Below are 22,518 nucleotides of genomic sequence, written 5' to 3' on the forward strand. Positions count from 1 at the left end.
AGTTTCGTACAAACGCTTACACTGAGCTTAAAAAGGAACTAAATTATTTATTTAGCAAATACTGCTGGCCTGTGTTACAGGCCTTAGGCAGGAGTGGGGTACAAACATATTGATAAAAATGACAAGTACATTGCAAAAGAAGCAGATAACGAACAGAGAAAAAACCAGAACATACAACATAAAATCGATTACAAAGGCAGAGAACATGTGATGACATCGAACCTGGCAGCAAACGAAGGCATCGGACTTGGCCCAAAACAAGGATACATGAGAGCCCTATACATCCTTCAGAGCTCGTAAAAATAAATTTACCGATAAATTTACCAAAACTATAGCATTGCTCTGGGCGCATTCAAGGCGTGGAGGCGAGGGACGGGAGACGAAGTACGAAATTTATAACGAAATTACAACATGATCTCTGAATAGGAGCGCAGCATTAACTAGACATTTGCACACATACTTGCCATACTCCAAATGGAATGCCAAACTTAGCCTTCAGGAGCGACGCTGATTCAGCAGAGTTGTTTCATTACACCTGCGTGACCCTCCAAAAAATAAGCAAAATAGAAAATTAACGCTGGACTAAATGTGTCAGCCCGTCGCTCGCATCTTCGCTTACCCTCGTTTCAGTGAATAATGCAATAATGACCCGTTTAAACGAAGGCTGCAGCCAATAATGTACCTTTCATTAGCCGGGCGCTGCAAATGGGAAAACACAGCGCGCGAGCGCTTGACTGTGTCCCGTAAAAGCTTAACGGATTACTAGCTACATGAGGGCAAGACTTCCAAAAAATTGGGGCCAGGACGAAAATGGGAGGCTTTTTTTAAAAAAGCAAGCTGCTCAAACAATTAAGCTTTTTCTTCCTTTCCCTCTGTCATTAAAACGCGACATGCTCCAAGCTCCAATTTCATCTTCTGTACTTTTTGGTGATGCATCTTTCTTCTCCAACGTGTTTATCCATTTTACCCCTCCGTTAATAACCGCGAAGGAAAAACAACCTCACAGAACGCGCTTTTTCCCCTGCCCTGTACCCATTCCTTTCGAGCCGCATTTGGTTAATTTCATTATGTCGCGAGCAAACACGACCCACTTTTCGCCACTGTCCTCGCTGCAGTTCAGAAAACACATGCAAATGCGCATTTTAAAATCAAGGAGCTCTTCCGGAAAGCGGGAGATTCCCCACTCCACCTTACCCTCTCTTTCATCCCCAAATTTCTTCCTCGTTCACTTCTAACCCTCATTGTGCGAAAGGAGCTAACAATCACTACTAAAAGAAACACTACTACCGCCATCTTTCGGTCGGTATCCAGCGAGGAGCCAGTGTGTGTGCGTGTGCGTGCGTGCGTGTGCGCTTGTGTGTTTGTGCGTGTGCGCGCGCGTGTCAGCGACGGTGCGATGGAGAGAGGAGAAAAGGAGAGAGGCGCTGTGGCAGCGAGACTGCTGCTAAGGTAAACGTCGCGTGGAACGTGACTCGGGACTACCAATTAGGATGGTGGGTGAGGAGGTATACGTATGTGGCCGAGCAACGCAAAACGACGACCGGGGCTGCACTGAGAAACACACGTATATGGTTCTGTGGGGAGGAGCTGGTGGGGGGAACTCACTCGGACGCGCACGATCACACCCGCGCACAGAGAATGTGCGGGAGGAAAACAAGCCCGTCTAAACCCAATAATGCGAGGGTATCGCCAAGGAAGAACAGAGTGAGCAAGAGTCGCGCAGGAGAGGAGAGTAGGGAGAGCCGAACAGGGAGGCAAAGGAGAAAGAGGGGATGATGGGAAAGAGAGATGAACAAGAAGAAAGAAGGGGCAGTTGCAGAGGAGACAAAGTATGGTCTAGGAACGCAAAGAGGGGAAGGAGAAATGAACAGCAACGAGAAAAAATAAAGAATACAGCGCGAGCTGGCGTGAGGCAACAACGTCCAACGAGATCAATTCGACCGAGAACGGAAAAACGGGCCTCCAGCTCTCCTTGGCCCCGAAGGAAGGTGGGGAAGAAAAAGAGGAAGGGAGGAGGAAGGGGATGGTTGCCTGTTAAGGGGGGGGGGGGGGGTGTTCTCTTCCCTTCCACTGGAGATCGATGCTGGGCAGCAGCCCCTTAACCTCGTCTTCACTAAACTGCTCTGCTCCACCCCGAAGCGATCGAGCCACACGTTCACCCTCTCCCTTTGCGTAGCTTTCCATTCCTTTTCTCTTTCTCTTCTTTTACTACTTTCTTAATTTCTGCAAGTTTTAGCTTGTATTGCTCGGTGGTTTAGTCTTCTGCTCCTCTTGCTTTTGTGAACCTGAGTGGGAAAATGCGGTGTGCGTTCAGCTTCGACCTCCTTGTCTACTGCCTTTTCGTTTCAGGGTCTTCACTCCACGTCAATGTGTGGTCTTAACCCAATCATGCCGTGGTGACTTTGAGTACGCCTGTTTCTGAGGCCGATCTATCAGGATCTAAAGGTGGACACGCGGGATAATTAAATTCAACTGAATTGTTTGTTCTAGTGCTATTAAGGAGGGAAGTTAAAGGGATAGACGGTCAGTTCGGCGAGTAGATTTGACAAACTACATTAGCTATCGAAGGGACACTGTTTCAGTTCGCAAAGGAGATATATAGACAAGAGGGGTGGCAAGGACGGCGGTTTCTTCTCGCTATTTTAGTGCTGGAAATGCCTCGAAGCCACACAATAACAACAAGAAATGATGCAGTGACCCAATGTCACGTTTTGTAGGTGTTGTACGTAGCTCTAAGTATTGTACTCTAGGGTTGTATGCAGCTCTAACCAAAGCCCACTCCAAATGCTCCAGAGAAACTCGCGCTCATTGTGTTCCGACGAGAAGCAGTAGAAGATTATACAAACTCGAAGCAAGACAATTTCAGCATTGTGAAACACAGTGACATGAACTCGAAATTGTGATTTTTGTCATAACTGAAGAACAAGGATTTGTTTAGCAACATGGTTGGTTGGTTGGTTTCCTGAGGAAAGGAAACTGACGCAGTTACTGTCTCACTTATCTCGATGGACACCCGAACCGCGCCGTAAGGGAAGGAATAAGGGAGGGAGTGAAAGCAGAAAGGAAGAAAGAGGTGCCGCAGTGGAGGTCTTCGCCCAGCTACATGACCTAAAAAAGCTAGACATGAATTAGCTAGACAAAAATTTTGTCATGTAGGGAACAAGAAAGTTTTATGGCTCCGAAACAAAAAAAAAAATTGGTTTTGCAGATACCAATGTTCACCGCTAAGCCAAACTAGTCACGTGTGCGATTCTAAGTACAAAAAATTGAAATCTCTGCGATAGAATACAACGCACTTAATTTGGATGAAAGCTTCGTTACGCAAGCACGATGTGTTTTATTTCCGCTGCAGGACACGCGCAGTAAGCTCTGAAAAATGCCGGACAAGCATTCCTTTGTCTTCTCTTTTTTTTTCTTGTTTAAGTACACTACGCCGCCACGCTCCTATCTCCCGGCCACGGCTAGCGCGCCACTGCAAGTTCCCCCCCTCCCCCCCCCTCCCCTCACCAGTCGCCATTAGAGACGTCCTGACAAATCGCACACCAGTGGCTCGGCCCCCGTTTATCAAAAAACAAGACGCCGACACCAGCTACGCAAATGAGCCATTCAGAGACGCAAAGATGAAAGGAGGATGGAAGGGGAGGGCAGGAGGAGAAGTAAGCTCGGCTAACAGCGAGACAACGGCGGGACGAGGAGCACAAAAGGAGAGACAGAGGGCGCGACAATCAGCGAAACAAAAGCACTTGGCTATTTACGTAACTTCTCGCTACACCAGAGGAATGAAGCAAGAGAGGGAAGGAGACAGAGAGAGGAAAATATTGGCTCGCTTAGCAGAAAGGGAGGGATACGGGAACTAAACGACTAAACTATACAAACAGGCTGGCGGGAATGCGCTAGCCAACGAATGGAAACGTCAAGATAGCCCGGCCACACGCACGGCTGCGAGCGCAAACGCTGGGAAGAGCAGCCTCGGAAAGAAGAGCCGAGAAGACAAAAAGTTATGCCGCGTCACATTACGCAAAACTGTGCAGCACAACAGGAGCTGAGGGCTTGGTGTAATCTGATTAGGAGCGCATTCCAGAGCAGCTGCTCTCACGCAGTCTGATAATTTTTTTATTTCGGTGTTCTTTGCTTTTGTTTCTTTATAGGCTTCTCGCTAATGTACAAAATGAACCGTACTGTTTTCCTATTTAATGCCACCATGGTGACTAATCTGATTAAATGTAGTAACAATTCAACTTTCGCATGATGTCTGCTTTCGTTTCTGGTGTGTTTGAGTACCTTCTCGTTAGTAATTGTGAACAATCTAGTAATGTTTTTCTTTAATTCTTTTGCTGCTCTGTTTACGTAGATCATGTACATAGCTGTCCGAAACCTTCCAGGACTTCGAATGAGTAAATAAATCAATATTAGCAAAGAGTGCTGCTGGCCGGAGTAATTAGAGTGAACAGCCGCTTAACCACCGTGATACGGCTGCATAAGAAAAGCCCTGGCAGGTGCTTAAAATTTTCCTAGTTCTAAGAGGAACTCGATTTGAGGTCTGTATATGGAGCCTGGGAGACCGCCAGACAGCGCACATCGATCTGCGAACACAACTGACCACGACAAACAAGAAATGTCAGGACAAGGGCGAACTAATTAACGCCTCGAAGCCGGAGCTACGTTAGTTTAACGCGCTTTCTTAAGAGACGACAGAGAAGAAAAAAACCACTTCGTGATTGATCGGAGCAGTGAGCTGCTGCTATTCCTTAAAAGAAAAAGAAAGCAATGAACCCCACGCGAATTGAGTTTTTAAGTGGCTCCAAACCGTCTGAAATCTCTACCGTGCAGACTCAATGCTGCATGGCTCTAGCGGCACGGATTAGGCTTAGCCACCCACCATACAGTTCTTTATTTAGCATAGTCAGCGCACTGTCTAGTCGTGCATTTCCCCTCCTTTTTTTTTCTCTCCGTTTCCCACCTCTTTTTGTTTTGTTTTGTTTTGTTTTTCGGAAAAGGAACGTGAAGTGCTATGGGACCGAATAAAACATCCGGAGAGCGCGGGCGCGCAATGCGTGCCGTCGCATTTTTCTCTCTCCGTTTTCCGAAAACGCGAATTTCGCAAAGAATGAAATAGACCGGGTGTCGCGAGGAGGAGGAGTGGTGAGGAATGTTTTAAGAGGCGATGCTCGCTCGGGTCCCTTCGTAGCGCTTTCTTCTTCTTCCGACGTCAAAAGATGGCGCTGTCTCCGGGGCAAGAATTCGAAAGAAGGCACGCGGGAGGCAACAGGAATACATTGAAAAGATTGCAGAACTAAAAAAGATGTATATAAACATAAAAAGGAAGAGGGAGAGTAAAAGAAGAATGAAATGCAAGAAGAAAGGAGAGAGTAACGGAGGAGTAAAGATTGCTGCGACGACGAAGGACGAGTCCCGCAGAGACTCGACCGACCAACGCCCGCCGCGACGCGCCGAACCGAAGCCGGGCCCAGCTGGGGAAACTCTAGCGCGCGGGCGGAGTTGTTTGTGACTCTGGTGTGGGGAGGTTCGTGAGCATGGAGGAAGAAAAACTAGGAGGGACCATGACGTCACAATCTTGAAGCCTAGTCATAAAAAATATAATGGAAAGCATCATGGGAAATAGGCCCTCACGTGACAAGGCAGTGGTAGCTCTTAGCTGGATTTCGGTTTCGGTTTCGCTCTCTCGCTGTACGAGCAACTAGGAGACCATCTGCTTGCGTTCACTGACGGCTCCGTGGTAAGCGCAAACTGCTCGCTCGCCGCAGCGGCCACCATCCCCGAGCGACGCGTGCGCTGACTGCGGCGCAGTGGAGACACTTGGAGCACATACTCCTTCGCTGTGCCGCTTCTGCAGTGCCGCGTCGCGAGATTCTCGCGGCCTGCAGGGCGCTGGGAATCATCCCGGACAGTCTCGAAGCGCTCCTGTGGCCGCGCGGCACTGCGCGCACCCGTGATATTCTAGCCTCTATACCCGTGACACAAAAGTGGTGAGCCTCTGTGCGTTCATCTAACAGGCGGGCTTGACTTCCCGCTCGCTCTTCGCCAGGTAGTGCACGCGTGACACGAACGCTCCGTGGGTGCTACCTCCGACGGTATACGCGGCCGGGCGCCCCACCCCGGCCGCTAGTGCAGTATGCCGCGCGCGTGATTAGTCCGAGACAGGACGCTACGAGCGCGCGGCTATGTATACATACAGTTTACTTCTTTTTGTAAGTGATTGTGCGCAGTGGCCGGGAGACCCCGCGCAGGGGCAGACGTAAAGCCGCCGGCACTCTCTCTCGACCGCGAGAGAGAGAGAAATACTTCACTGCTGAATTTCACGTCGGAACCGCCTATGTGCGCGCGCGTATTCGGCACGACTTGTGCCTTGAGAATAGCGGAGAACGGAGGGCCCATGGGCGGGCCGAAGTCCGCCTGCCCGAGAAATAGAATCTTGCGCAGCGCGCCGGAGCGCTCGTTCAACACGTCCGTCCGCCGTGAGCGCTCTGGAAGCCGCTGCGCCCTTTTTTAGAGGCTCGTTTCTTCGCCTACTCTCGAGTTCTCCGCTCATAGCATGCGCTGAAATAAACGCTCCGTATGCGTGTATAACGACGAAAGGAATTCCTCTCCATTCTCTTTATGAACCACAGTTGAACAGTGACGAGGTCGCGGCCGCACCCTTTGATGAAAAGTTTACCCGCAGTTTTCTACAGTGCACCCAAAAACTCAAGAGTGTAATCAACAGAGACGCGGAGCCTGCAGACAACCTCGAGCTCGGTACGCATTCCGCCAAAGCGCTGCGCTGCGCTACTTCGGAGCACGGATGTTCACTAAAAAGCACCGCTGGCTGGCAGTCTGGTAACTGTGGAGGAGGGCCTATTTCCCATGAGTCAGTGCGCAAAAGGGCCCTCGGCAGCGGCGTCAGAGGAGGATGGCTTGCAGAGGCTGAGCGCACTCCCTCCTAGTTTTTTTACCTCCATGTTCGTGAGCGCCTTCTGTTGTCTCTTTTTGTTACCTCAAAACCTCATTTTTTTCTATTTTTATACTATCTATAGTTGCGTCCTTGTTGCTGCTTTCCTCAAAGTTCAAGGAGACGAAGAGAATAAGGCGGAATAAATAAAAAGGGGGAGAAAGAAGAAATATGTTCACTCGGAATGATTTGTCTTTTATATTGTTTTGTTGCGCGCGATTTTTCTCGGGTTGCCCCTGCAAAGGAAGTGGAGATTGAGAGCTAGATGGGATAGAAAAAAAAAGCGAGAAGGAAATGAGTTGCCCTCGCGAGGAAGCAAGCGAAACGGCCGCACATTAAATGACCGTGACATTCGTCTAGATCTTCAGGAATCCTGACCACCGTGGCGTGTCCGTTTCGCTGAGGTTTTTTCGTTGCTCTTTTTCTTACCGCCTCTACTTATTCCTATTCCTAAAAGAAAACAAAACAAGAAAGCGTTCTTTTTTTTTTTATTTCTGCTCGTACTTTGAATGTCGCGGTTACGCTGCCCTGGCATTCTCGCCCCTCTTGCGCCATCGGTCAGTCCAGAGCGAGAAGAAAGATTGCGAAAGCCTCCGCACGTCCATCGCGTCCTTCGGCAAACAGACTTAAGCTGAGCAGCCCGGCACATGTCTAAGGTCGCGGGTGTTCGCAAGAATCCCTGTAGGATCTTAGCGAGGACGCCAAGCAGGCACGCGCGACCAGAAAGCAAGAGATAGAAAGAAAAATTTCTAACTTACTTCGAAACCATTGACAAAAAAAAATCGAAGTGCAAGGGTCGTATTTGAGCCTTTTCCGAAGGATGAGAGAGGCAAAGAAAAAAAAGAAGAAGAAATGGTCTCGCGAAACCGCGAGCCACCAAAGGCAGAATCCGACAAGAATGTTTGGCCGGTCGTCAGGCTTAAACGCGGTTCAGGATGGTCGTCCACCTATATGAGCGAACGGTGCCTTTGAGGCCTAAAAAAAGACCAGGCGTTGTAGCGACGAACAAAAACACGCAGAAAAGAATCCTAATTCGTAACTCAAAAATGTGAGAATAAAAGTTAAGGAATTAACCACAAATCTTAAAAAAACAAGTATAGAAATACGAAATGAGGGCCGACAAACAAAAATGCTCGAGCTCACGACCAGCCCCCATCATCCCACGCGCGTTTCTGTGCCCCTCCGCGCGCTTCTGGGGGGCAGAAAAACAAGCGCGGCGGCTGTTAAATAAAGAAACTTTTTTTACAACGTCCTTCCGGCTCGGTGACCTGGTGCTGCCGTTGTGTTCTCTCTGCTCCCTCTCTCTTTCCTCCCCAACTCCCTCCCCCTCGTATTCTTCCTCCTTCGACGATTCTTTTTCGTGTCCGAGCGCCGCCTCCGAAACGGCGTTCAATACCATCCGCGATGTCAAAGTTGTTGCGCTGCTGCCTTCCCCTCGTGGCTCTATATGTAGCAGCGCCATTCTTACGTTCCTTCAATTCTGTTTTTTTTTTCTTTTCCCTGACTCTCTAGGCTTGCTTGCTGCTCGCAGATGCTGTCATAGCCATTGTTGTTCCAGCTTTGAGGGAGAATAAGGGGTGAGAGAGGAGGAAACAGCCCATGTACGCCCGCACTCAGAGACACTGGCGTTATCCCGCGCTGGAGTGACGCTCGGGAGAGATTTTATGCTTGGTCGCAGTAAATGCGTGCAGCTAGGCGGAGCCTGAAAACGAGACACGCCACGGTGGTTTTTGCGTTTCGAGAATGAACGCATAAGTATTTGGCGGAAATGCATCAACCGCCGACCAATCTTTTGAAGGCATCGTAATGGCCGCCTTATTCACATTGAAAGCAAGGGTGCGACTGCTGATTACACACGCTTCACGATGAGACGTAAGAGCGGTAGTGCATACACGCCTTCGTCTTCATCTTAAGAGATTCCAGGCAAATTCTTCTCGTCTTGTTCTCTTATTTGCAGATTTCCTTGCCCTTTCCCTAATACCAGTCATAGCTCGAGGAGACTGCATGTTTGGCAAGAGCGTATGTTGCCATATGACCATTTTTGTAGCCTAAATATCTCATTACGTAACATCAGGCTGAGGTTCTGGGGATACTAATGTAGCTGAAAGGAAGGGGGGGGGGGGGGGGGGGGGCTAATGCTTACATACTGGTATGGATGAGAAAGGTATAACCTAAACTAGATCCGCTCCGGATATTAAGTCTCAAAGGCTAATTCCGATACTCTGTCGTCACTGAACGAGGAGCACATTTGCAGTTTGCAGTAGCTGCAGGTACAATTAACACGGTTTACGTGTAAGTAATACTGACTATTACATTAGCGTGATTCTGAACGTGGTGTAAGTTGGACGTACATAGCCCTAGTTTTGAGTTTCTGACAAATTTGGCTTCGTCTGGCTTCGCCATGCACACACAGTAGTAACAATGCTCTACATATCGACAACAGTATACATTCGAACGGCAGCGGTCGTACAGAATTTCAAAATATGCAGTTTTTCCAGTTAAGTTGCAACTAAGAAGTTGCGAACCTGTACAAAAAGCTCACAATGCGTCACGAACGTCAGTGGAGTTTAGCAGTATTTGAGCGCGCCGTGCTAGCAACCACTCGATTACACGAACGGGAGCTCCAGCCTCTTCAGCCCTGCACGGTTTTCAAAAGGTACGATATAGGGAAGAAAAGGTGGGAGCGAGAGAAGGAGAGAAAAAAGCAGAAGAAAGAAGTGCGTACAAGAGGCGCTAGCTCTACCCTGGCGACGACCGAAATGAGTGGGAGGCGATCGCTATGAAAGCACAGAGAGGCGCTTTTACGGTGGCTAAGAGTGCCGCAATGGCGACGCGAACGCGCCGGTGAAGGGTCGCCGAGACAAATTCTGCCGGCTCTTCCCTCCTTGTACTTTTTCTTTTATTTTCGTTTCTTTCTTTCTCTTCTTACCCTCCCTTTTCCCCACATTTCTGCTCCTCTCTTTCTTTCTAATGCTCTCACGGAGTGCTTTACTTTTTTTTTCTCTTCGATTCCTTGCTTCCTTACAGTGGCACTCGCTCCCCGCACGCCTTTTGAACCCTTTTATTCCCCAGACAAAACTGAAGAACAGTTAAAAGTGACTTCGGGACGCTGACATCGCTGACAGGTTTTAAGGCTCCTAAGGAGCGGCGAAAAAAAAGAAAAGAGAGGGTAGAAAAGTTCCAGCCTCGCTAATTTGAGAGTTTTTGAAGCGTGAGATGCGGAGGACAGGTCGGTGGTTTGTTTTACGTGCACTCGAGCCAGAGTAGCGCCCACTGGAGTTTCTCAAATGCTGGGGAATAAAAGCGCGTGGAAACGAAAGAACCAAGGTAAGAAAAAAATATATGCCAGGACCAGCGACGGTGGTTTTAGTTTGCAAGTCAGAATAGTAAAACCGCTATAAAATATTAAAAAAAGAAACAGACAACGGGCACGGCGAAAAATCAAGGCGAATGCTCGTGGGCTGATCCTATTCCAGGTTGCAATTAGCAGGCTGGAAGTGGGCTCCGGATGCAAGTGACTGTGTGTGAGGGAACAAAGTGAGCTTGCGTCTGTTTATTCAGGCAGAAAAACATGTACCGCTGCGAAAAATGTCACTGGATTTCGTCTGTCATGAGCGGGCAGCTTTCCGATGGGAATGATATTTGCTTCCTTTCAAGAACCGCATTGAAAGTAAGACTGACGTCTTATTTTTTTGCGTGTTTTAGAAGCCCTGCTTCTGTCGTGGCTAATTTCGCCATACGAGCCAGGACTCACATAATGAGAAAAACTGGTCATTCGCAGTATTTAAACAAGTTTTTAGAAGTAGCCATGGGCGGTGCATAAGAAGTCAGGAGCCCCGTCGAGACGTCATCTCGGCCTTTTGTCTGTTAAAATATATTGGCTGGTGATTCATTTGATCAGCTGATTTATCATCAATCAATCGATCGATCAATCGAGCAGCGAATCTACTGACCAATTTAACTGCTTGAAGTCTATTCCGCGCCCATTAGGCAGGGATATAAAATGTGCTCACTGAAGTTAATCTGCATGCAAACTTGACTCTGGGTACTATTAATCAATAGCTGGGTGCAATAACAATGCAGCCGAAGCAAAATAAGCGTTAGTAAATTATGTGAGCAATATCGAAAGTGTTGGCCCTCGATAAGAATAGCTTCGTCAAAGACTTGGAGCAGGCAAGTTGGTTCCATGAACAGAAACAAATATTTGCTTCACATAAAGCTGCACAGTTCTCAGTTTTGCCAAAACTTTATTTTGTTCATCTGGACCAAATATCTAACTTAAAATTAATATAAGCTGCATCCCATGTCCTCGTACACTTCACTGAGCTGCTTATTTTCCCGAGCAAAACTGAAATTATACTATGCTGACTTTTCCTCAAAAGTTTCGCGCTGACGACAAATTTATGACGAAACCGCCTCACGGTTCAAAGCTGCCGCAGTCAATATCTGTCAACTACACTGATGCCGCCACGCTGCCTCGAATGCCAGAAACAAACGAGAAGACCTGCCTTACTTAACTTCTAAAATATCTCGAGTGGTGCAAAGTTGATGCGACGGTTTTTGGTGTAACATATTTTGGTTTGTGACGCGAGCACAAAGCATTGAACACAAGAATGAAGCACGTCTTTATTTAATCTTGTTTGATATCCTTCTCATTGCCTCTGTCTTGTACTCTTGAGTTAAGATTCCGGTCTTTGCTAACCTTGTTTACGGCCGCATAAATATATTGTGTTGGCGACGCACGAATAGATTATCCGCGCAGTGACGGGCGTCTGGGTTTATTTGCATATAGTTAATACTGCTCCTCTGTTGACTCTTATTTGTCGGCCTCAAAAACCTTTCTTTGAACGGAAGCTGAATAATTTCATGCAGCTTGCGTCTCTTTACTTGCAATCTAAATAATCATACGACGACACCGGTGGGTATTTTTTTTTACTAGCGAACCTAACTACGAAGAGATGGTTTGCATGAAGGGATACTTAAGTCAGCTCAGCAGTCATTGCCCTACGCGAGAAATGCATTAAAAACCATAAAAAGTTTATTTTGATCTGCCGTAGACGGCGGATAAAATCAGAGATTGCGCAGAAAAAAAGCTTTCATGCATGTTAAGTAGCAATTTCTTTACACAGCAGAAAGTGTGTTCACTTTGGCGATTGTATTCTTGCTACTAATAGCAGTTTGCTTCGTATCGTGCCGACGTTTAACTAAAACAAAATTGGTTTTAAATAGGTACTTTCAGTATCGTTGGATGACAAACATATGCGCTCTCTAAAGTACCTATATTCCTTAGAAACTTTATTCTATTAAGAGTAAGCTGTTCAGAACACTTGTTTCTGGGGGCCTGTTCAAAATAATAAAATCTCAAATCGTTGTGCAACACCAATACTCGGTTATTTCATGAAACATTAAAAAAGATGTTAATCAGAAAATAGAAGATAACAATGTGCCCCACGGAGATGAAACGATTGACATCTTGTTAAAGGCCATGAAACTATGGGACTTCCAGAGTTCGTATTATTAATAATGATAGTATTTGTAAAGTTATGGTGATGAACCTTTTCAGGTATTCGATATTTGAAGGTCAGTATTCTCAGCTATAACTCACGCATTGCTTTCAAATTCAAGATGATAGCTTGATTGCCATGCTGTTTATTATACTCACCAATTTTTTTTTATTAAATCTGTAACGGAAAATTCCGGTGCTGTTAGGAGCAACGTCTGTTTTTCGCCGTTTTTACTAACTTTACTAACATAAGAACTAAGAACTAGTTTTAATACAACTAAGTTTACTACTACTAAGAACTAGTTTTACTAATAACTTTTGCCAGCATAAACATAATGCACACAACTCCAGCGTTAAATGCATATTGATTGTCCTTAGAGTGTTCTTGTTCTCATGAAAACAAACGTAGAAAAGAAGAGAGGTAAGGATTATAACGATACTGTGAAGACCGAAAAGGGACTGTGAAAATAGCATCTGTAATGAGAGCAACGGTTCACTCATATCTCACGCACTCATGCTAGTAAGGCTTCAGTCACGCATAGAATAGCGGATAACTAGCCGGCAAAGACCCCAATTGCGGTTGGCACTTTACAAGAGTTTAATGCGAGTACAATGACAGTAACAATACTTAATGTCTGCATTTGTCTTTCTCCCGTTCCCTGCTATGTTATCTGTCCCTCCCCGGCGACTCCGCTACCCTGAAACGTCATCGTTCATCTGTTCATCGCATTACATGCCCTCTCCATGTTCATTTCATCTTTATTTTGACTAGGCTATCATTATTTCGTCTTTATTTTGCCAGAAACGTTGATATCTTCTTATCTCTTTGAATTACTATTCCCTTACATTTTTTTTCTTTCTGCGGCTTGATTCGCTCTGCTCAATTTAATTTAGAGCCTTTTTCGCTGAACGATGAGTTTCAGACCCATAGCTCAGCACTAGCAAGATACAATTATTATGTCATATCCTCCTGAGGGATACCTGTGAACACTTCTTCATTAACCGAGAGTGATTGTTAGATTTCCTCTAAATGCGCCTTTGCTTCTTGTTTTACTCGTAGATAAACAAATTGCTTTTTGTTTTACTCGTAGATAAACAAATTGCTTTTTGTTTTACTCGTAGATAAACAAATTACTTTTGAACACAGAGGTTCTCAGAGTGAATTTTGAAGTGAGCTCCACCGGACCTTGAGTCCTGGAGGTCGAACTGAGCAAGGTAATGCGTACCATAAGTACACCATAAACAAACACTTCCATCAGAAATCAACGTTCGTGATGTATAATCCGCCTCTCTCCTTTGGTCCGCATCTTTCGAGCTGTTTTCCCAACGTTATTAAGATAGATTATCACCTCGACGACGACGCAGATCGAAACCTCCCCCGCCACCGGGGATTAATGGTCCCATCGGTTTGTTGTTATTCTTGACGGCAATTCAGCGCCCTCGGACGCCCGAACTTCCGTTACCACTGGCCTTCCCTGCACGCGTCTTTATCGCAGCCCAGGAAAAGCACGAAGACGTAAACAAACGGGCGCTGCATGCCCTCTCGGAACTGTTCCCGAGCTGAGCACTCATCCGCAATCCCTATTCGGGGACAATGTTGCGGGTCAGGACTTGGCGCGCACTCGTCTGGCGCTTTTTTCTCACCCAGAGGGCGCCTGACGTGTCCTTAATCCGGTCTTCTGTAAGCACCTAATTACCCGCTAATGCTAAATCATTGTCTAGGCCGTTAGATGGACTGTTCGCAGTTTACATAGAGGCACATCATTACAAAATATGTCAGAGACTTTCCCTGTGTTTAATGGCGCCGTTTCGAGCGAACAAGGCGGTGAAAGTCAGCAGATCCGTTACTCAGTCTTCGCTGCGTAAAACATTAAATGAGGGTCAAAAAAGCAAAGGGTATAAACTGTATTATTTCTATAAATGATATGCTTCTGGACAATTATAGAGCGTAGAAAAGGAAAATCAGGAAGGAGTCGTTAAGCGATAATTCAAGAGGCAGCGAACTAGTGTTTGAACCGAGACCAGGGGATCTCAGAACGCGCAGCTACAAATCGAATTAGCATAACCTAGACGATTGCGCATAAGCAGTGTGTGGTAAATCTGAACAAGCATATGGGCATAGTTTTCTGAATTGCGGCAGTGTACATTCAGATTACGAGGCAGGCACGGTTAGTATCTACGAGGCTCTGACGTTCAGAGGTAAATAATGTGAATTCATATGCGGTGGACGTTAGTGACAAAATAATACACCGTAAATTATGGAAGGTCTTCCTGATACAGTCGTAGCCATGGAGAGATATGATTCCGTTTATAATTTTCGTTTAAAAGACGAATTCCTGTCCCGCCAACCTAGAAGGTGGACATTGCTTTTCTCGGAATAACGCCACGTCACGAAGCTTGCCTCGATTGGCCTTTTTTTTATGCATGTCTTCGGATGCAGACGAGCCTCAGTGAACGCGAGGAAATATGAAACCGCACGGAGAGGAATGAATGTCGTCTGCGAGCGAGAGTCTGTCTTCCATGACGTCCAAAAAATCGCGCAAGGAAAGTAATCACGTTAAGTGTTCGCGAACAAAGAGCCTCGGCACTTACTATTTATATCGCTAAGCACACAGCACAAGAGCACTCACACACGCAGTCTATCCGGCGCACGAATTTATCTAAACTTATTATGCAAAGCCCGTGTACAATCGTTAACTGTTTTGCAGTGCCCATACCAAGTGCCACCGACGTCAGGCTTTTACATTAATTAAAACAAGGATACTGTTTCATCGGATCAAACAACGTCACAGCGAAATAATCTCTCGTAGACGTTTGCGTTTACAGTGAGAAACTGAACCCGCCTGCCAGAAACCGAGATCCTGTTCTGTTCCGCGGAAGCCGACGTCCAACGAAGGTAATAATGGCAGAGATTAGGAAAAAAAGTACGAAGTTTCGCATTTTAAAGATAATGCTTAACAGTTACAAAACAGGAGATAGAATGAGCAAAAGTCGTCAAGACAGTTTTCTGCAAAGATTAATTTTTTGAGATGCGTAAAAAAGCCACAATACTGCAGGGTCGGTGTCATACTGAATAATGTTGCAAGAGACGAGGCAAACTTCACCCCGCATCTAGCGTAATCACACACGAACCACGCGTTAATCGGTTAGCGTTATTGGTGAATGCATTCGTACTTCAGTGCATTCATGCATTCTTGGCTTCAGCAAGAAGCCAAGAGGACACGCCTATCAAGAGATTATGTATTTTCATATGGCTGGAATAACCGTACGGGCGCACACATGCATGACACATCAAACAATGACGTCAAACTCGAACTGTTTATTGGCTGATTAGTTCCTGTAAACATAAAGAACTCTGTTACCAGCAGTTACGCTCAATTAAAAGGTGACGACGAACGTTCGAGGTACGGCGCCTAAAGGACGTCGACAGTCTCCAACACCGATGAAACGGCCATGCGCGGCTGCAGTCATTCCAGAAATATCTGGTCACTTCTTGCGTGACAAAGTGATAAGTCCGCCCGCCGGCGCCTTCGTACAAAGAGCATGAACGAACAAACAAATGTTACAATGCTTTGCGGCAGGATCATGTTATGGTTCCAAAGGACAGAAAATGCAAAGTGTGATTTTAGATGTTTTTGGACTGCCTGCGAAGCCGGCTTCTTTATTCATGGCTTCTTCGGAAGCCATGCGAATTTGCCACATTCTTTCGTGGTGACGCATAAAACTTCGTCAACATTCGAACCCCGTAATAAAAAAGCATTCAGTGAATTGAGTTTTCAGGCTATTATCTGCCCGCAAGTTCAATGCGCTGCAGTCATGTGCGCACTGGTTTGTTCAGTTTTTAAGAAACTGTACGAAAAATAGGACGGCAAGCGAGAAACTAATACGACAGAGACAGCGTTAAGCAAGGGGTTGCGCAACACAAATATTCACGTGAAGAGCACAAGGACTTGTGCCCTATGTTTGTGTTGCGCAGTCTCTTGCTTAACTATGTGCGAGACCGACTTGCCTAGCAACGCGCACTCTTGGACAGACACAACGGACGCTCCCAGCCATTTTAATCTAGAGACGGAAAAAAAGGCACAAAATATACTCACTGCAACTACTACATGAACTTACTAATGTTCTCAGTAGACAGGAATTTAATAATAGGCGCACAAATGTGACAAATCGAATCACCGATACAGTGAAATTCAACATCACCGGAACAAAACAAGGCTAGCTATCCTGAACAGCGGACCTACAAAGAGAAGAAGAGTTCTAAGAAACGAAGCCTGAGAATCTGTGGCAAAGAGACCAGCCTGAAAAAAAGAATAATTTATCCACTATATTCCTATGTCCCTTTTTTCTAACAGCCTTTCAAATGTCTTGCTGGTTTGCACAATTTTTCAAAATTTCTTCATGGTGAAGAAATCTATTTTCGTTGTTTGTTTCAATTACTCGCTGACGGCCACATGATGTTGCGCTCGATAAAAGTCTAGTTTGTCACAGAGTCACCTATTTGTCTTGAGACTCTAGGCACCTATACATCAAAGACACCTTGCCACACAATGAATAGCCAAGCACTGCGTTTGCTTGTTTTTTCATATCCCAGACCACCTTGCGGCCCACATGGACGTCAGAAAGACCAGAACTGTTTTGTTTGGGATAGTAGGCCATAGCTATATCGCCAGTAACCAGTTCCCTTTAGCAAAAATAGAGGACAGCACACTCAGCAAGGACAGTGTGAGTCCAGTGCTCTGCGCTGCTCATTCCGCTACAGCTTCCAGCATATTAGTAGTATCCAGAGAAGCATAGGGTCTTTTATTTTGTAACTATATTTCACCGTCCAAAAATTTCACATTTATGTCTCTGTCTGTCCAGCTCATGCTTGTGGACAAGGCGCAGCGAACGGCAAAGCCCAAGACCCCTTGTACTAAGGATGCCGCCCACCTAGAGCCAAGATTCTCGCCTGCTCGCCTGGGTAATAAAGTTCATTACTACTGCTATACCTCTTCTACTGCTATATCTCTGTATGATAATAATATGACAATTTCCGCTAACTGCTGATTGATACCAAATTCCTCACGCGTCTCCGAGAGAGCCTTAGTTGAGCCTGTAAAGCGTGCTTCGTCTTTAGCGTACCCTTTCAGCAGCAAAGCCAACCCAACCAAAGAGGTTAAACAAAGCTCAGTCGATAAGTTTTTCTTGTTTTTCGTAGCGAAGCGACGAAGGGTGTTATTCATTTATATTTCTAAACTAATGACGACCATTATCCGTACGTAAACGCACATGGAGTGAGAAGTCGTAATGCGGAAAGCAGCACTATGAAAATGGGGACTCCATCCCGTTATGACTTGTAAAGAGAAAGGTTTCAGGGAAGCGGGTAGTATACTATTGAACGTTATCAGACAACATTATTTGCTTGAATATTTTTTTTGTCATGTATAATTATCCTGAGGGATCAGCGATAAAAACGTCTAAGCGTGTACATTAAGTACGATAAATGGGCACACGAACTAGAACAACTAACCAAATTATAAGGTAAAAACTACAGCTAAATTAAAAGAGTTGGCGCCCAAGAAACAAGAAAAGAGAACTCCCTGTTCTTAAGGGACAAGGTATCCGGTAGAACTACAGAGCTGTGTCTCTGTCATGGTGTAGTGCTGATTGGATAGCTTCAGTGACACACATACGAAACATGCCAGCAGGAAGATAAAAGAGTGCCCGACACTCCACAGGGAGCTTCCAAGCCACAACCAGCAATAAATCTGTCTGGGCAAACATTCTCGAGTAAATTTAACCGCGGCCAAGAGTGCCGAACTGCTGCACCGAGGGTGCAATTCCTTGCACTAGCGGTGGCTCTGTCGAAAGTCGTGGCCATCGCCTCTCCTTTCGAGTTGAGTGTGCCTTTTCGCAACGGAGAACTGGACAAACAACTTCGAACTAGTACAACAAGAGCCTAGTAGTTGGACCAACTTCTGGCCTCGCGTGCCTTTTTTCCGAGCCGGCGTAAAACGTTCCTCGTCCAAGGAAGCCCAGAGCACAGCACACGGCCCGTGGGGCGCAATTAAGTCGGGCAGCCCTGTGACTGCGTGAGAGCGCGTTTCGCCTTTCCTCCTCGCCGCTGCTCTCTGGCTCCAGCAGCGAGGTGAGCGGCGCTCACGAGAGCGAAACGTGCGCGACTAAACGGGCCAGCGGGGGCGCCATTTTGAAAGATAATTTAGACGTTAGGAGGTGCCTGAATTGGAGCGGAGATGACACGAAGAGCCGAATTAAGAGAAAGAGTAAAGGATGAAAGAAAGAGGGGGGGAAATACCGGCACACTGAGAGATAAGCATGGAGTCGCGAAGGGGAAGAGAAAGAGGATGCAAAATATAGCAATATATAGGCAAAGAGGGGACTGCGAAATAGAAAGAAAGAAAGAAAGAGAGAGAGAAAGAAAGAGAGAGAGAAAGAAAGAAAGAAAGAAAGAAGGAAAGAAAGGAAGGAAGAAAGAAAGAAAGAAGAAAATAAAGAAAGTAAGAAAGAAAGAAGAAAATAAAGAAAGTAAGAAAGAAAGAAATATAGAAAGAAGGAAATAAAGAAAGAAAGAAAGAAAGAAAGAAAGAAAGAAAGAAAGAAAGAAAGAGAGAGAGAAAGAAAGAAAGAAAGAAAGAAAGAAAGAAAGAAAGAAAGAAGGAAAGAAAGAAAGGAAGAAAGAAAGAAAGAAGAAAATAAAGAAAGTAAGAAAGAAAGAAGAAAATAAAGAAAGTAAGAAAGAAAGAAATATAGAAAGAAGGAAATAAATAAATAAATAAAGAAAGAAAGAAAGAAAGAAAGAAAGAAAGAAAGAAAGAAAGAAAGAAAGAAAGAAAGAAAGAAAGAAAGAAAGAAAGAAAGAAAGAAAGAAAGAAAGAAAGAAAGAAAGAAAGAAAGAAAGAAAGAAAGAAAGAAAGAAAGAAAGAAAGAAAGAAAGAAAGAAAGAAAGAAAGAAAGAAAGAAAGAAAGAGATATGTGGAAAACGCGCAAAATGGGAAAATGAATGAGTGATGTTACAAGAATGAGGTTTTTGGTACTGAGGTTTGGCGCTGAGGTTTTTGGCGCTGTCTTTGGCACTCATGGCGTCGTGCAGGATGTGGAGATGCCCGGCAGGGTGAGATGCAGTGACCATGCGATAGCAAGGTCTCGAATAGCCTAGACTCGAAAAGGTAAAGCGAGAAACTAGTTAGGCAGAAGGGCGGAGGAACCCTGGACCTCGCAGCAGGACAGATATTCCGCTTTAACCGCGGAGGACGAATCTTGCGTTCAAGCAGTGAATGATAACGTCACAGATGTCATTACCGAGTGCGGAATAGCTGCAGTGAGTAGAATAGCAAGACAGGACTTCGGCAAGTTCTCCTAGGAGACGAAGGAACTGATTAAAAAACGGCAAAGCATGAAAGCCTCTAACCGCACCGGCAGAATAGAATTGACACAGCTGAATTTAATAAGCGTAAGGTAACCGACGTAAGGTAGTAGAATATGCAGAGAATTGAGCTTGCGCTAAATATCGAAGGTAGCCTAAAAACAGTCAAGAAGAAACTAGGCATAGAAAAAAGACCAGATGTATGCGCTAAGAGACAGGAAGGACAATGGCATTACTAATATAGATAAAGTAGTTAAAAGTAGCCGAGGAGTTCTACACAGATCTATAAGTGACAGAAGCAATCAGGACGATAATGAGAAAGGCAGCAGTGTAGAAGAACTGGCCATCTCGCCATTAAAAAAGAGGAAGTAAAGAAGAAGACCTTGCAAGCAATGGAAAGGGAGAAAGCAGTTGCTGAAGATCAGGTAACTGCAGATAAGGGCAATTTTAGCCTTCAGCCACCCAAAGGACCAGGCTAACTTTCGTAAAGGCTACTTGACAAAAGGCTGTATTCACACTGCCAGTCAGTTGAGAGAAAAATGTGCAGAGTATAACCAATTTTATATATAGCCATCAGAGATTGCATTTGACTCATTCGAAACCGCAGCAGACATGCAGGCATTACGGAAGAATTCGTGGCAGGAGTAGTGTGTGAGCGCTTTCGAAATTCCAAGACGCTTGTGTCAATATCGCCTTTGAGCTTTTTTTAAGAAAACATTAAATGCAGATGATTAACACGACATAACAGCACAAGAAGCGAAAGTTCGCCAGCTTGAATGACTCGAACATGGTGGATGGTGTCGAAACATGTCTGTCCAGTTATTAACTGCCACGGAAGATATTACTAGGTTATCCTAAATGAAAGTGGTCTAGCAATTAGCATGCTAATTTTTTGCGAGCAGCTTACTTCATTAGCACCTGTCATTTTTATATTTTATTGACATAGGGTTTCAAAGAAATGGCTGTTCAGAGTTACTGACAACGAGGCGTAGTATTAAACCAAACGCTAACAAGCTTCAGAAATTTCAGAAAACGTTTCAAGTGGTGCTTCGACTACTGATTATAGACTGAGATACAGACAGCACAACATTTATTCATGCATAAACGTTGTTCCCGCACAGAAACAACACAACGCTCTCAAAGTACAATCAAGAAACGTAAAACAAAAAAAAATTCTCGAAAACTAATTAACAAGTCACAATTTCAGTAAAGCTACAGCTCCCTTTTGGTTTTATCGCTGTCAGGCTGATGCAGATGCCCACATCAGCAACAAATAGGTAGATAGAGGGAGATCTCACAAAAGTAAGGAAAAACAAGCATCGAACCTACTTAGGCACGTCACGCGAATACTTGACTCCGTACGAAAACGACGAGACACCGCAAAACACAAGACTAGCGCAAATAGAAGCACATACCTGCAGTGGAGGCGAGCGCATCAAGATTCTCCTCCCGCCAAGACACATGCATAATAGAGGAGCCGCATGGGGTTTTCCGCAAGGTCTCGAAGGGCTCAGAGGAGAGGCGGCAGGAGCACGCAACAAGCCGAGCACATTGACTAAGCTGCGCTAATTTAGTTTTATGTTGGTCAATTTGTGCACGTGTCGCGAGGGCATTAGGATGCGAAGCATTTCTGGCCGACGGGCGAACAAGAAGATTGTTTGTTATACGCGATGTTTAATTCATTAGCGAGCTCTCAAAATCTGTACCGGAATAAAAGCTTTAACCAGCGTGCAGGCAGTCCACGTTATGTTAGAGCAAATAACCTACTGAGACATAAAGGATGGGAGTTTGCAGTAAAGTGTGCGGAAGCATTTATTTTTTAAAATGGATACTGTGAACCAGAAAGCAATACCGGGATAATAATCTGATAATCAGGCCTCGAGAAAGCACTATTCCATCCGTGCATCGGGGAATGCCAAAGGGATAAGAAGGAGATCCGTCCAAGCCGTTTTGATTCATTCCCCCCCACACTGATGCTCCCCAGCCTTCGGATGCCCTACTGCTCCCGCCCTAGTTTTGGCGGGGTCGCAGTGCGCGCCTCCAAGCTCCACGTTGACTCCTCGCGGTTGGGGAGAGCGAGGACCACGGAGGAAAAAAAGGAAAAGTCCCGGCGCGTTTCGGGAGTCGCCGGTAGGACAGACACGCCGGTTCGGCGGGACACTCACCCTTCTCCTAGGCCTACTCAAGACCGGCAGTCGCATCCATTCAGAAGCTGCAGCTGAGAAGCAGCCCATGTGAGAGTCGACTTCGATCGCCGAGAAGGCATTCTGGAGCACGGCATACAACATACACGGGGCCCAGCGGACGGTGCGGCGATATCCTCGGATCCTGCGGCGGCGGAGGCTAGCTCCTTCCCGGCCGCTGCTGAGGGGATGCTGCGTCCGGGAGCGGAGACGCCGGATGGGTCGCCACGGCTACGGGAGGAGAGACGTGGGCGTTAGGGAGCACGCGCTCCCGAGTCCCGCTGACACGGAGCCCCGCCACCGGCGACGGCGATCAACGCGTCGGCCATGTTGTGTTTGCAGGCTGTCAAGCGCCGTACCAAAGTGCCTGCGATGCCGCCGCCGCCGCTGCTCCGCTTTCAGGGGGCGCGCCGTACTCTCCGCGTCAGAGGTTCCAAACTATTTCCAGAGATGGCGCTGCGACTGCCCATCTCTTCCAACTCAATTCGATACGGTTTCTTCTCTCTCTTTCTCTCTC

At 46.1% G+C, this 22,518-nt stretch overlaps 1 protein-coding gene across 1 annotated transcript in view; it reads right to left on the reverse strand.

Moving 5' to 3' along the window:
- Nucleotides 1-22,314, reverse strand: part of LOC149358957 (cubilin-like) — a 250,411-nt gene extending 228,097 nt beyond the window's left edge. Inside the window, exon 1 of the mRNA XM_089571125.1 lies at nt 21,984-22,314. The gene's annotated coding sequence lies outside the window, so the exon portion shown is untranslated. The remainder of the gene's footprint in view (nt 1-21,983) is intronic.
- Between the last annotated feature and the right edge of the window lie 204 nt (nt 22,315-22,518).

The sequence above is a fragment of the Amblyomma mixtum genome, chromosome 2, assembly GCF_055824585.1.
Source record: "Amblyomma mixtum isolate Tamu chromosome 2, ASM5582458v1, whole genome shotgun sequence".
NCBI lineage: Eukaryota > Metazoa > Arthropoda > Arachnida > Ixodida > Ixodidae > Amblyomma > Amblyomma mixtum.